This window comes from Panthera tigris, chromosome A3, assembly GCF_018350195.1.
Source record: "Panthera tigris isolate Pti1 chromosome A3, P.tigris_Pti1_mat1.1, whole genome shotgun sequence".
Lineage (NCBI taxonomy): Eukaryota > Metazoa > Chordata > Mammalia > Carnivora > Felidae > Panthera > Panthera tigris.
This window is the reverse complement of record NC_056662.1, coordinates 104,730,131-104,745,757: the sequence shown is the minus strand read 5'-3', so window position 1 is coordinate 104,745,757 and position 15,627 is coordinate 104,730,131. Positions and strand designations below refer to the sequence as shown.

The 15,627-nt window shown below is 46.5% G+C and overlaps 1 pseudogene; it reads left to right on the top strand.

Moving 5' to 3' along the window:
• Positions 1-14,392: 14,392 nt before the first annotated feature.
• On the top strand, positions 14,393-14,918 carry LOC102971404 (annotated as a pseudogene).
• The last annotated feature ends 709 nt before the right edge of the window (positions 14,919-15,627 follow it).

The window sequence follows — 15,627 nt, the reverse complement described above, 5'->3', positions numbered from 1 at the left end:
TAAAATCTTAAATAAGTAAATAAATAAATAACTACATTTTAGGGGCGCCTGGGTGGCCCAGTCAGTTAAGCGTCTGACTTCGGCTCAGGTCATGATCTCGCAGTTTGTGAGTTCGAGCCCTGCATCGGGTTCTGTGCTGACGGCTCAGAGCCTGGAGCCTGCTTCGGATTCTGTGTCTCCTTCTCTCTCTGCCCCTCCCCAACTTGTGCTCTGTCTCTCTATGTCTCTCAAAAAATAAATAAATGGAAAAAAAATTTAAAAAAATAACTACATTTTATAAAGTTTTATAAAAAAAAAAGGAGAAATATTTCCATTTTGTAAAAGATATAAATAATTGCAGGAAATATACATTCTCCCCCTTAAGGTCCATGTTGCACCCCTTGAGAATGACTGGTTTTCAGCCCCCAAGGCAGCTGCCACCTCGATTCTCCCAGTCTGATTGATGTACAGAAAACATCCCACTGGAATTTCTGACTTTGCTCAACTAAATTCTCCTCTTTCTCCCAATCCCTGGTTGGGCCACAATCACTACGTAGTTATCACTTTCCAGCCTTGGTTCATCAGAGTCCATCTCTGATAAGTGGTTCTTCTCAAAGGAAGATATCTGAGAAATTATAAATTCATTGAGTTTCATTCTAACAGAATGAACTTTGTTTCTTTTATTTTCTTGGTATAATTAATTTTGTTTTATCTGTTTTCAAAAAATAATTTTTTTAACGTTTATTCATTTTTGAGAGACAGAGTGCAAGTCGGGGAGAGGCAGAGAGAGAAGGAGACACAGAATCCGAAGCAGGCTCCAGTCTCTGAGCTGTCAGCACAGAGCCTGAGGCAGGGCTCAAACTCACGAACTGTGAGATCATGACCTGAGCCAAAGTCAGATGTTTAACCGACTGAGCCACCCAGGCGCCCCTATCTGACTGTTTTCAGACAGTGACTATCCCACACTGGGACTGGTCTGTGTGAGTATCTGCATTCATTCCTTGGTTCTTGAGTGTGAGCCATGAAGAAAAACGCCATCAAACTAGTTGTCATAAGTGACAGGACCCCTCTGAGTATGAGGAACTCAAGTGAACTGCCAGGCTCTTTGGCAGTGGAACGCCACCCCTTGGGGTCCATGACGACAAGACAGCTGCTCCCAGGTGCAAATGAAGAATAACAACCCTCCCTGAGACTCTGCAAGTTTGGTAGATAAGGGTTTCATGGGTCACACAATAACCATCACAACTCAAAGTCACTGAAGCCACCTCTCCTGTCTAGTTCCTTGAAGAAAGAAAGAAAAACACAGAACAGGTTCTGGTTTTGGTTTTGGTTTTTTCACTTATTCATCCCACGAATTCCTGTTGAGTATCCATGATGGGCCAAGCACTGTGCAGAGTACTCAATCAGAGAAAATGTGGAGGAAAAATGTGTGATACCTGAGATGCTATCCCAAGTCAGCTCTGAAATAAAACAAACAAGGGTGGGAAGGAAACAGAAAAGGGGAGAGGAAACAATCTCCACCCGGGAGAAACACTAGCGACACAGCCAACTGGTGACCACAGACCGATAGTGGCAGACAAAGTTTAGAAATGCATGGTACTGGGGCGCCTGGGTGGCTCAGTCAGTTAAGCGTCCAACTTCAGCTCAGGTCATGATCTCACAGTTCGTGGGTTCAAGCCCCGGGTAGGGCTCTGTGCTGACGGCTCAGAGCCTACAGCCTGCTTCGGAGTCTGTCTCTGTCTCTGTCTCTCTGTCTCTCTCTCTCAAAAATAAATAAACATGAAAGAAAGAAAGAAAGAAAGAAAGAAAGAAAAGAAGGAAGGAAGGAAGGAAGAAACACATTGCATCACATACTATCCAAAACCTCAAGGAACAGTTTTTCCATAAGTAAGCACTGCTCACACACACACAACATTCCAAATGTCCTACTATCTGTCACATACAGTGGAGTGGGAGGGTTGCATTTTTGTTTACTTTGGCAAATCTAAATTTGGATCTAGGGCCTCATCACAAAGGCTGCCTCACAGACCCTGGTCCCTGTCGTGCATGTGTCCCTCAGGCAGCAGGCCCTGGCAACGGGGAGAATAGGCCAACCCACTAACACGGGCTAAAGGCCAGACCTGGGGTCCCCTGCCAGACGCTCCCTGACTGCCCACCATTCTGCCCTTTGACTGAACAATCTGTCTCGCAAAAACAATTGCCATTCAGTGTTCAGGAGATGAGCACCAAGTGCAAAATATTTACCATCCAGAAGTTAAGCTTCGGCACAAAATTGGTTACCTCCTCAGTGAATTAAATTCAATTAGCTGCCTCCTTATCTCAGCTGTGCGTTGTAATAGCTGGTGACACCCGCCTCTGCCCACGTCTATGTAAGGGAGTTCGGGGAGCAGGGGGCGACGCGGGCACTTGGTGGGGTGTGCCGTCGGCAGACTATTTTGCCGCAAGACGATCATCTCCTTAGCAGCAAAGCAATCGTCGGCTTTTCCTCCACATTTATTTCCGCTGAGGATTTTGCTCCCCCTGCCCTCCCCACATCCATACTCAGCACTCAGAGAGCGGCAGGAGACCACTCTGCTCTGACAACCGTCTCTGCCACTGACATTATCTCCTAATTATCTTCTCAGCTGCGATGGCTGGGTACCAGTCCTCAACTTGTGCAAAATGATTCTCATACCCCATCTGATTGGTAGGAAAGGAAAAGTCTGTCGTTCTTCGAGCTTCTCGGGGCTGTTACCGCTTTTCCAAAGGAACCTAAATAATGTTCACAACAATCAGACGGGAGAAAACCCACACGTTACTTCAAATGACCATTACTCAGAGCACGAGAACGTGTTCGCAGCCAGATGAATGTTTCTGTACAGGGTAACTCTTATCCTCAGCAGACCTTCCAAGCGCCAGGGCCATTAAGTTAATGGCCTGAAACAGAGCCCAAAGACCCGTGTTTCTTCTACAACACTCGCTCTGCATGGTGGGATGTACTGGAGGCTTCAAAACAGGATTACTATTATTTTTTTTAGAACAGATGACTTTTTTCCAACAGCCTTGAGGGACGCAGCTGCATAGTCCATGGCAAGCTTTGCAAGGGAGAAGCCAGTTTGGCCTGGAAATCAGGTGGCTGTGTTTAAAGGTCAACTTTAACAGGTTTGTCCTTAGAGAAACCAAGGCTAGAAGTCCCTCCCCCTCTCCAAAATCCCTCCCCGACCTCAAGCCTCTTCTCCGGCCTCTAGTCACCTCTTGGTGACTTATGCCAGTGTCTGATGACCTCAGCTTGTTTCTTTTCCCCCCACTGCCAGTGAAGAGCCAGTTGGTCAGATAAATGGAGCCTAAAACGACTGAGCTTTGGGTAACTCCTCTTAGTTTCATAAACCCAGAATCCTGGCCCATCACGTCGGTGGTTCAAGGGGAACCAGTAAAGGGCTGCGGATGGAAACAGCACCCAAAGTGTTTGCAGGCCTGACACCATGGGTAAGGACCACTCACAGAGTTCCACTGTGGGTCAGTCAGCCACCCTCCTAAACCATTCCTCCTCAGGGACTCTCAGGGGACAGTCTCGGGGAAGGACAAAGGCCTGAGAGTTTGGCACAAGGCATGCCACGATGTTACTTGCTTCTTGAAGATCTGGTCAACAGCTTTTAGACCTCCAGACCAGAGCAGGCGTGGGGGTTTGCTCTAACTGGGAACCGGAGCTGGAACTCTGGTTTGACTCTGAGCCTACTGTGTAATTATCTACAAAACACCTACTGGTTTAATAACAACAACAACTGGGCCGTTTTCTTTCACTTTGCAAAAATAAAGTTATTAGAGTAACCTCCCAAGCCATCAGATTACTGGTCCTCAAGCCCCAGAATTGCTCAGGTAAAAGGAACTGTCTAAATTTTAAAAAGCAGCATTAACGATTCTATTACTGGCTTTTATGAGAGAAAATGTTGGAAGAGGGTGTTGCAAAGCCCAAGCTGAAATATCCTGGCTTCTTTTTTCCAAAAATACAGCAGCCGGTGCTTCCTCAAGCCTCCTTTCCTCCATCCTGTCCCCCTGCCCCCCAGCTCTGCAGGGTGCCAGCTTTGCCCGTCTCTGGAGTGTGGTCATCAGCAAGGCCACCCCCCTGCTACTCTAGGAAGCTGGGACACATGGGTCATCAGCTGGGCTGCCAGCTGATGTTTATAACTTCAGGCCTCTGGTATTTCTTGTAAATAATTGGGGGAATAAATGCCTCCCCAGTGCTAGTCTTTCCTTATTCAGTCCTCAAATCGCACAAAGGTTTGATTTGTTGGCCAGTTACTGCGTGTCCTACAGTGGAGGAGAAAAAAATGTAATCCCGGTGAAGAAGTATTAATTATTGGCGAGGACCTGCAAGGCACTGAGATGGGCCCGGAGAATGCCAGCATGAACAAGGGCTGCCTTTGGGATGCTGAGCAAAGACCAGTCCTCACTCTTGAGAAGCATAGAGCCCCGGAGACAAACGGCAGGTGCTAGTCAACGCACTGTGACACGAGGCTGGCCAGGTCAGGCTGTGGCCAAGTGCTCGGAGGCAGCAGAGGGAGCCCTTCCCAAAGTGGGGACGGGGGAAGGCTTCCAGGAGGCTGAGCTGGACTGAGATACACAGGATTTCTGTAGGGAGAGAGAATGACGCGGGGACATAAGGCAGAAAAGTGCTAGTGTCCGCAGAGGGCAGGAAGGTTTCAAGGAAAGCCAGCAGGGGCGTGCAGAGGAGCAGAGAGATGGGCTGTGTCTGCAGGACAGGCCACTAGGGGGGCGTGGAGGCCATGCTGAAGAATCTGAGTCTGAGTCTGCACTCTGCCCATATTCGGCAGCCACGGAGAGTTTAAAAGGGAGGGCCTCTGTCTGATACTCGTGCTCCCTGTGACTGAAGCGTCCCCCTCCTCCTGCTGAGGACCTCTCGCCTTCCAGGCATAAGGAGTAAGGCAGGGAGAGGGCCACCACCCGGCCACCAGCTCTCTCCTCACCCCACCAGCGACAGTGCAAGTGCTGGGGGCTCTGACACCTGGGTCGGTCCCAACTCTGATCACACTGCTCTGCTGCGTGACAGCAGGTCAGTCCCGCCCCCCGTCTGAATTTCACTCGGGGATGTAAGTTGACCTCGGAGGTCCTGAACCACTCCAAGAGCATCTTCATGATTTAGGGACAGCCCATGTAGGAACAGGGGCATGGCTATGGGCTGCAGCTCTGCCTCCCCTATTTCCTCCGTGGGAGGAAGGTCAAGGGGGAAAGACCAGAACCATCCCTTTCGCCAGTGGCTAACACACCTTTGCACCAAACCGCAGCAATTTACCTGTATCTATGGGCAGCTTTAGGGCTCAGCAACTGGTAGTGGTGGACGCAGAAACCAATAAGCCTGAAGCCACAAACGATAATGACCGCCGTTACCAACGTGTGCTGGGCACTTTACATAAGGTCTCCCTTAAACCTTAAAACAACTTGTGTGCTAGATATTTTGTGGATGGGAAATCCGAGGCTAAGAGAGGTGAAATAAAGTGAGCAGCAGACTCCACAAGTGGTGGAGCAGGTCGGTCCGGCCCATCCCGTACACTGTTCCCAGATTCATCCTTCCGAAGCAGTTTTGCTCTGTGTCCTGTGTATGAACTTCCTTCCGGGGCCTACCCACCAATCAGGAAACAGAGTCCAAACTTCTTAGCATCGCACTTCGAGACCTATTATATGGTTCCAGTCTTCTCTCTACTCCCCAAACCTTGAACTACCTGTCATCCTGAGACTGTGCCCTGTGTGTTCTCACGTCTGGTGTCGGCTCACCTTGCCCCCTCCATCTATGATATCCCGGTGCCGTCTGTGCCTGTCAAAAACAGCCCCCCACACACACCTGTAGACATCAGCTCAGTGTCGTCTCCCTGGAAGCTCCAGCCTCTCCACCCAGCCCTGTGTTTTCCCTGCACCAGATCCTCCTTTAAGACACTCAGCATTTTGAGCCAGACAAGTTTGTGTCGCACGGAACACTTCCCAAGACTGCAGGATGTTCAGTATCCCTGGACCTGCCCAAGCCCTGTGCCAAGAGATGATCCCCAGCGTTTGTGACAGTTAAAATAATGTCCCTCGCATTTCCAACCACTCTCCGGATTGAAACCTGACTGCCTTGGGTAACAGTGTGTTTACGTGTCTATCTCCCCCAGTGGACTACTCATATCTTGAGAGTAGGTATTATTTTTGGGTTCGGCTTTGCATTTCCTATAAGCCAAGTGCAATGCCCTGCACATTTCAAGCACAGATATGTCCACTGAATGTACATAGAGGACAGTGGTTTTATTTCCCTACTTTATAAGTGCACTGATTTTTTAACTTCCATAGTCAAAGAGAGCAGTAGTAATCCCCATGCCAATACAAACCCTTACTGGTTCTGTCATTTAGTTACCTAAATTTTTATTTGATTCTCTGAACATTAAGAATCTAGAAAATAGGGGCTCCTGGGTGGCTCAGTCCATTAAGCATCTGACTTCAGCTCGGGGCATGATCTACCAGTTCATGAGTTAGAGACCTGAGTCAGGCTCTCTGCTGTCAGCATGGAACCTGCTTCAGATCCTCTCTCTCCCTCCCTCTGTGCCCCTTCCCCATGCTCGCTCTCTCTCTCTCAAAAATAAATAAACATCTGGGGCACCTGGGTGGCTCAGTCATTTAAGCCTCAAACTCTTGGTTTCAGCTCATGATCTCCCAGCTTTGTGGGTTCAAGCCCCGAGTTGGGCTCTGTGCTGACAGAATGCAGCCTGCTTAGGATTGTCTCTCTCTCTCTCCATTCTCTCTCTCTCTTTCTCTCTCTCTGCTGTTCCCTCACTTGTGCTATCTCTGTCTCTCTCAAAATAAATACACTTTAAAAATAACTATTTTTACAAAAGTTCCTATATCTGCCATTCACTAATGCATTCATTCACTAATACAAAAACTACAGAATCTCCAAGAGAACATAAAGATATTTATCCAAGCTCCTACTACTGGCCGATGTGGAACAAGTACATAAAGACATCTGAAGCGAGATCCCAACACTGACAGGTCCTGACATTTCCAGCTCAGGCAGGGTCACTTTCAGAAAACACCACCTTGCTTCTGGAGCCTGGCGTCCAGGCTTCACCTTGCAGCCAGGTAGATGCACAGGGTAAATCAAGGCTGCTTGCTTGAACCTCCATCAAAGCTGGCACAGCCTTTGAGTTTCCAGAAATAGGTCATGATTGGCACGGAAGTAGAAGAATGTAATGTCTTTCTGTCTCCAGTATGAAATTTATGAGGACCAGAATTTGCCCGGGGTGGGACTCTGGGGGACTGAGTCAGCTCTCTGAATCCTACACAGGAGATGGCCCAGGACTGCTACAAAAGAAAGAGCTGGAACGGCAGTAACTGGTAGCAGAGATGGGCACTGGTCTTGGGAGTCAAGAGGCCCGGGTCCTGGTCCTGGCTCCAGCTCCACTAGGCATGTGACCTTGTCAAGTCAAGTAACGTCCCCGAACTTCACCCATGGGGTGTGATATTACCTGCTTGCTTACCTCTATGGTAGTCAAATGAGTTAATATATACAGATATGCATTTTATTTATTTATTTTTAAAGGTTTATTTTTGAGAGAGAGTATGTGAGCAGAGGAGGAGCAGGTGGGAGGGTGGGTGACAGAGGATCTGAAGCGGGATCTGTGCTGAGAGCAGCGAGCCTGATGCGGGGCTCAAAGTCACGAACTGTGAGATTCTGACCCGAGCTGAAGTCGGGACCCTTAACTGACTGAACCACCCAGGCGCCCCTTATTTTTTTTAAGATTTTATTTTTAAGTACTCTCTACACCCAAAGTGGGGCTCCAATTGACAACCCCAAGATCAAGAGTAGAGCATAACTGAAGTTATGACTACAGGTTGACTCCACGAGGAAATGACTGCAAAGACTATTCCTGAAGGAGACTCAGGCAGTTGTGTTTCCTTCTGTCAATAGTAAACAAAACACAATTTTCACATTCTTTGTCCTCCAGATAATAAAGCAATTCGTATTCATTACAGAAGAGCAGAGAGCAAAACCAAGAAAACCTAGTATATCCACTGTCTTAGCTCAGGCCGCCACAACAAAATACCACAGACCAGGTGCCTTTAACAACAGACATTTACTTTCTCACAGATCTGGGGGCTGAAAGTCTGAGATCAGGGTGTCGGTGTGGTCAGGTTCTGGGGAGACCTTTCTTCTTGGCTTGCAGACAGCTGCCTTCTAGCTTCGTTTTCACTTGATGCACATGCGAGTGCCCAGAGAGAGACATCTCTCTTCTTCCTATAAGGCCTAATTCTATAGAGAATTAGGACCCCTCCCTTATGACTTCATTTAACCCTAATTGCCTCCAGACGGGCCCTATCTCCAAATACAGTCAGTCACGTTGGGAGTCTAGAGCTGCAACATATGAATTAAAGGAGACACAATTCAGGCCATAGCGCCCACAATCTCACTTGCCTGGAGAAAACCACTCTTTATCCTTAGAGGTGTATCCTTAGTAGGTGTATCTCCTACTATTCTCCTAAGTGCACGGATTAAGAGAGAGAGAAAAACATGGCACCATGAGGAATAGTTTGTGGCTGGCTATTTTCACTCAACAATATATGGTGACAGTCTTTCCACATCATCAAATTTACTTTCCCCACATTGATTTTAGTAACCCGCCTATTCCTCGGTATGGCCGCATTATTGTTCCTATGGTCCCAATTTTAGCCTTTTAGTTTGCAGCCAACTTTCCCCATTACAGAGAGTGCTGGGATGAACAGCCTTGACTGCTTCCTTAGGACAGATTACTGAGAGTGCAGGTATAGGTCAATGGGCCTGGGCACTTCTAAAGACTTTTTTTTTTTAATTAAAAATTCTAAAGTTTATTTATTTATTTTGATAGAGACAGAGACAGCATGAGCGGGGAAAGGGCAGAGAGAGAGGGAGAGGGAGAACCTCAAGCAGGCTCCCAGCTGCCAGCGCAGAGCCCGACGCAAGGCTCGAACTCACAAAACCGTGAGATCATGACCTGAGCTAAAACCAAGAGTCAGATGCTCAACGGACTGAGCCACCCAGGTCCCCCTCTGAAACCTTTGATGAGCAGTGTCAGAACATCTGCGCTCATTTATACTCCCACCAGTAGCAGATGAAAATGTAGCCTCACTTTTTTCAACATTAACTTTTTATTTGGGGATAAATTTCTACCTACAGAAAAGTTGCAATGACAGTACAGAGAACAGAGTTCCTATATGCCTATTACCCAGTTTCTCCTAGGGCTAAATAACATATTACCAAACCGTGGTGCATCTGTCAAATCTGAGAAATTAACACTAATACATTACTATTCACTCAACTGCAGACTTAGTTCTCACTTCACCAGCTTTCCTGCTAAGGTCCTCCTACTCTCCCAGGATTTAACCCAGGACACCACGTTGTGGGGTTTTGTTTGTTTGTCATACTGCATTGTGTATTGTGTGGCATCACGCAGCATTATTTACAATGGCCAAATTATGGAAGCAGCCCAAGTGTCCATGGACAGATGAGCGGGTAAAGACGATGTACACTTTTTAACTCTTACTTTTTATCAGCCACAGGAAAATCCCCTGGTGTTTTGGGGGCCTGTTGTGTCTAATGCTAACTAGTAATTATTGTTCATTGCTTTAGGGTATGTCTTGTTCCAGCCTATGCTTGTTGCATCAGCAAAGTTACTGCTATACAAGGCAGTGAGAGTGACTTAGAGAAATTGACCATTATGGTTTATCTCCCCAAACTCTGTAAAATGCCAAGGGGAAGGCTCTTTGTGTGGGAAAGGTCATGCATGTGTTCCCACAGGGTCTCTCATGTCACTGTTAGGCAGGAATCATAAACAACAGCATCACAATTGGATTTTGCTCTATATTTGGAAAATTTGGCTCCTCATTACAAGGCAAGCTGATGCTATCTTATTTAGTTCATTCTTTTGCTCATCTCCTGTAATCAATTAAATTACAGAGCCATATTTCCAAAGCTCTAGGGCGGGGGGCGGGGGGACGGATTAGGAATAAAATCTTTTAAGCTTCTGCAGAAAAGGTTTGGATTCGTTTACGAATGGTGGGTGCAGAGCCTGGGGAATGATCTATTCCCAGCCGACCTAGGTGAATGATTTGCTTCATTTTCCGTGGCTCTGTGATGTTCTCTTTTTAATGCAGAACAAGGATGGCACCTTTAATATTCTGTTCCTGAATGTATCCCTGATGGCTCCATGACCCTATCCCCAGGGGTAACAGTGAATGAAGGAACTAGAAGTCATAAAATATAGGAATGATCAGAAGGGAGAAAATGAAAGCTGAGAAAAGGCTGCTGGGTTGTTTATCAAACTACCCCGAATAAGGCCGTTTTGATCCCGTGGAGCAGCTCTGTGCCTTTCTCAGCACTGTTTGAAAGTCTTTGTTCTTTCCTTAGAGAGACTGTTTCTCTTAGGTGATTCAAAAACTTAACAAATATTTAGTGAGCCATTAGAACAATTCTCAGGCCAGCATTCATAGGTCTTATCTCCCAAGCTCCACATCTATCTGAAACCATGATTGATTTGCTTATATTTTCATTTTCTCTCATTTTCTCTGAGAGCCCAATTTGGACACTTCCAGCAAGTGATGGTGGGGACAACTATTTGTTTCTTCAGGCAGTCTAGCTTCAGCTTAGGATTTCCCCCAGGCCATCGCCACCGGCCCCTATTCAGAGGGGAAGTAATATGGGACCAAGTTTGTGGTTCTCCTGGGGAATCTTCTAGAAGGACTCTACTGGTGAGAGCTGCTACAACTGTCTCCTCCCGGGCAGCTCTGCCAGGATGTGGCTCTGCAGGCCAGATTTGCATTCCAAATGCAGGACCCACGTGCCTCATTATATTGCGTGTCTTAATTAAGAATGCAAGAGAAAAATCGGAGCAGAAATACATCTCTAAGATGGTATTATTGATCCCGTAGCCTCCTCATGGAGTCCCCCAAGGACCACCCTCCTCGACTGTCCTTACTTCTGTGACCAGGAGGCAAACCCCTGAGAGCTGCCTGAGGACCAAGGGCAAACGGACTCACAGCCCCCACAAATCACAGCTAACCAGCATGAGCTCAACGTCTCAAGCACCTTCTAGCGTGCAAAGGTGTGCTTGAGGTTGGCTTGTTTAAAATCACCTTGGGGACCAAGGACTGGAATTGATGTCCCTAAGTATTGCAAGTTGCAGAGAGCTCAGGCAATAAAAGGAACAGCCAAATTTCTTGCTTATAGCTTCCTTCAGGCTGCACCTCCAGACCTCCTCATTAATCAAAGGCGTTAACATCCAGACACATTCATTTCTCTTATCTATCTATCTATCTATCTATCTACCTACCTACCTACCTATCTAGAACATGATCAAGACAGAAGCAGAGGGAGAGAGAGAGAGAGAGAGAGAGAGAGAGAGAGAGAGAATCTTAAGCAGGCTCCATGCCCAGCTTGGAGCCGGACGTGAGGCTTCATCTGACAGCCCTGGGATCTAGACCTGAGCCAAAATCAAGAGTTGGATGCTTAACTGACTGAGCTACCCAGGCACCCTCATCTCTCTTTTTAACACTTTATGTCTCGTGTCTTTGATTAATTCAATCAATAAAGACGATTTCATGGTGCCAAGCGCTCTTATTAGTATCTTAAAATTTGGCCTCTAATTTTACCGACCGGGGATATAGCAGAATCTAGGGGGATCTCTTTGTTCCTAATGAGCCAAGCATCTGAAATTGGCGAAAGGATTCTTTTCACCAGTTCTATTCAAATGAAGTCAAGATGTGCAAAAGCCCATGCCTGGGAATCCGTCCTGAGGAAATGGTTCAAAATGTTGGAAATGCGTTTGGGGAAAGGGGCCTTGTCTGCCATTTGCTCTTTGTCTGTGCTGCTGCCTGCTGCCCGCACCCTGCTCTGCCACGTCACTGGGTCCTTCCCCCCTGCTTCTCAGACCTTTGCCTGCACCACAGCCGCTCACAACCTGTAGCTCTGAAATCCCCTTCATTCCCTTCAGTGTCAGGGGACAGGGAACTCTTGGGGGTCCAGGGGTGGGCGGGAGTGTGCTTACTGCCTGGTATCTTATAAATCATTCACCAGGAATTCTGAAAAGTCACCAATACCGCACGACTGTGGTGGGTGGCAGGTTCTGGGACTGCACTGCACAGCCGTGTTGGTGAGGACTGGGTTTGGCCATGCTGAGGTAACAGACCGGTGCTTACAAGCCCAAACCGCCTAGTTTACTAGCTTTTACTAGCTACGTCACTTCAGGCAAGTTAGGTAACCACGTCGTGCTTCACTGCTCATGTGTCAAACAGGGACAGTAATAGTACTGACTTCATAAGTTGGTATAAAAATTAGTATATAAGCCAAGCACTTAGAGCAGTACTTGGCATGTGATAGTGACTATAACGATAAAACAGAGGGGGGGAAAACCCCAAAGAATTTTCTTCTGTACGTTAAAAAAAAAAAAAAGGGAAAAAAAAGTCCAGACGTAAATAGTGCAGAACTGGTATGGGAGCTTCATGGTATTATTAGAGCCAGACTCCTCTCTTTCTGTTCCCTCTTCAAGGTTACTTCATAACACAAGATAACTGCTGGAGCTCCAGTCATTGCAGAGTTCTCTCAAAATCCTCCTCCTCAGTGCAATGCTGGGCAATTCAGCTTCCTCTTTGTGCTGCCCTCACCTAGATCTGAATACCCAGGGGTCTTCTACAACCAAAATGCTCATCAAACCAACCAAGCATTTCTCGAAACCAAAGACTGGATAAGCTGGTGGGTAGATCCATGTATTTCTCCTGCCCCCTCCTCTTTTACTCCTTCAAAGCATCAGTAAAGGGATTTGGAAAGGATGCAAACCCGCAAGGGCCAAGAAGAGACAGAAGAGGGGATGGCAACAACAATATTTTGGAAGCCAAAAAGCAGATGGGGAAGTGCCGAATGATTTAGGCATTTCTGAGAAGGCTGAAATAGAAGCCAACAGGTAGGAAACAAACACACACACACAAAAAAAACAAACAGGAGTCCCTTTTACAGCCCACCCCCAAAGGCTCAGGGATTGGCCAACAGGTACCATGGGTAATGACGGTGAAGGTGGAGCCCAAAGCAGGGTTTGTGAAAAGGCTGTTTCAGAAACAGTTGGAGGGATACCGGGCTGGCTCAGTTGGTAGAGCATATGACTCTTGATCTCAGGGTCGTGAGTTCCAGCCCCATGTTGGATGTAGAGATTAGTTGTTTTTTTTTGTTTTTTTTAATTTTAATGTTTATTTATTTATTTTTTATTTTTTTTTATTTATTTTTTTAATATTTATTTTTGAGACAGAGAGAGACAGAGCATGAACGGGGGAGGGTCAGAGAGAGGGAGACGCAGAATCTGAAACAGGCTTCAGGCTCTGAGCTGTCAGCACAAAGCCCGATGCGGGGCTCGAACTCACGGACCGCGAGATCATGACCTGAGCTGAAGTCGGCCGCCCAACCAACTGAGCCACCCAGGCGCCCCAATGTTTATTTATTTTTAAGAAGGAAAGAGAGAGACAGAGTGCGAGCAGGGGAAGGGCAGAGAGGGAGAGGGAGACACAGAATCTGAAGCAGGCTCCAGGCTCTGAACTGTCAGCACAGAGCCCGCCGCAGTGCTCGAATCCACAAGCCGTGAGATCACAACCTCAGCTGAAGTCGGACGCTTAACTGACTGAGCCACCCATGTGCCCTAGAGATCACTTAAAAAAAAAAAAAAGCATTTAGACCCCCAGATCCCCTCTCCTGGGTGGTGGTCTCCCCCCTACCCCAGCTAGAAACTTGAGGTCTATTATCTGGAGACAAGAGAGGGTCTCGGGTCTGAGAAACATGACCCAAGTTTTCAGTTGGAACACAGGGTAATTGGAGGATGTTTAAGTGTTGAATATTGAAAGCCCAAACTCCTTCTCCCACTGGCTCCCAGGTGTATACTCTCCAAGCAGGTAACTGGCTGGATGCATCTTCTCAGGGAATGAGACTTCCTGACATCAGGGAGGTATCGATAGGACCCAGCCGATAAGGACAAGACCCACAAGGTAAACAATCCACAACTGGCAGAGATTCCAATCAGTCTAGGATCAGCCTCTTGGGAAAGAGATCAAAAAACCCAACAGAAACTACCTGGAATGAACAAAACTTAAAAAAAAAAAAAAGACAGAAAAACATGGCATAAAGAAACAAGGTCAATGACATCATGAATAAACAATCAGACAAATCGAGGATGTGGGACACATCACAAGACAATTGGCCAAGTCTCTTGGAGTCAGTTTGATGACAAAAAGGGGTATGAGGGGGAACCCGCTTTAAATAAAAAAGATATAACAACCAAATGCAGTCTGTGGTATTTGATTGGATCCTGGTTTAAAAAACAAATTGTAAAAGATATTTTTGGAACAACCAAGGAAATTTGAATAAATACTAGGTGTCAGAAACTGGGGACCTTCCTTTTTCCAGGTGGCCGGGAAGATGGCGGACATTCAGACTCAGTGTACTTACCAAAAGCAGCCAACCATCTTTCAAAATAAGACGAGGGTCCTGCTAGGAGAAACTGGCTGGAGAAGTTCCTGCGATACTACAGAAACATCGGTCTGGGCTTCAAGACGCCCAAGGAGGCCACTGAGGGCACTTAATATCGACCAAAAATGCCCCTTTACTGATGTCTCCATCCAAGGGCAGATTCTGTCTGGTGTGATGACCAAAGCAAAGATGCAGAAGACCACTGTCACCTCCACCACATCTGAAAGTATAACCACTTTGAGAAACACCATAAGAACATGTCCGTGCACCTGTCCCCTTTCAGGGATGCCCAGATTGGCGACACTGCCACAGTGGGCAAGTGCTGGCCCTTGATCAAGACTGTGTGCTTCAATGTACTCAAAGTCACAAAGGCCACTGGCACCAAGGAACAATTCCAGTAAGTTCTGAGACTAGAAGTCTGCCCACACCCCCAAAGGAAATAAAGTTATTTTCCCAGTCAAAAGAAAAAAAAAAAAAAAAAAAGAAAAGAGAAAAAGAAAAGAAAAAAAAGAAACTAGGAAATTAGTCTACTTTAAAAAAAGTACTGTTTATTATTGAAAGGTGTGATGAAGTTTATTTTGGAGAATGTCCTTACTTTTTGGATTGCTTCAGATTCTGTGTCTCCCTTTCTCTCTGCCCCTACCCCACTCATATTGTCTCTCTCAAAAATAAAATAAGCATTACAAAAATTAAAAAAAAAAAAAAATAAGCGACGCTTAACTGACTGAGCCACCCAGGCACCCACGGCTTTATTTGTAATGGTATAAAACTGAAAAGGACTTAAATGTCCATTGTTTAGAAAACTGGTTGAATGAGCTAAAATATAGCCACACATTGCCATAAAAAGCAATGAGGAAAAACTCTTAATTATTGACATGGAATGGTCTTCAGGATATACTGTTTAATGAAAAAACTATAGTGTGCTACTTTTCACATGGGAAGGAAGGGAAAATACTAATTATATAAGCACTGAAGGGCGCCTGGGTGGCTCACTCAGTCGAGCGTCTGACTTCGGTCAGGTCATGATATCATGGTCTGTGAGTTCAAGCCCAAAATCGGCTCTGTGCTGACAGCTCAGAGCCTAGAGCCTGCTTCGGATTCTGTGTCTTCCTCACTCTCTGCCCCTCCCCTGCTCGTGCTCTGGCTGT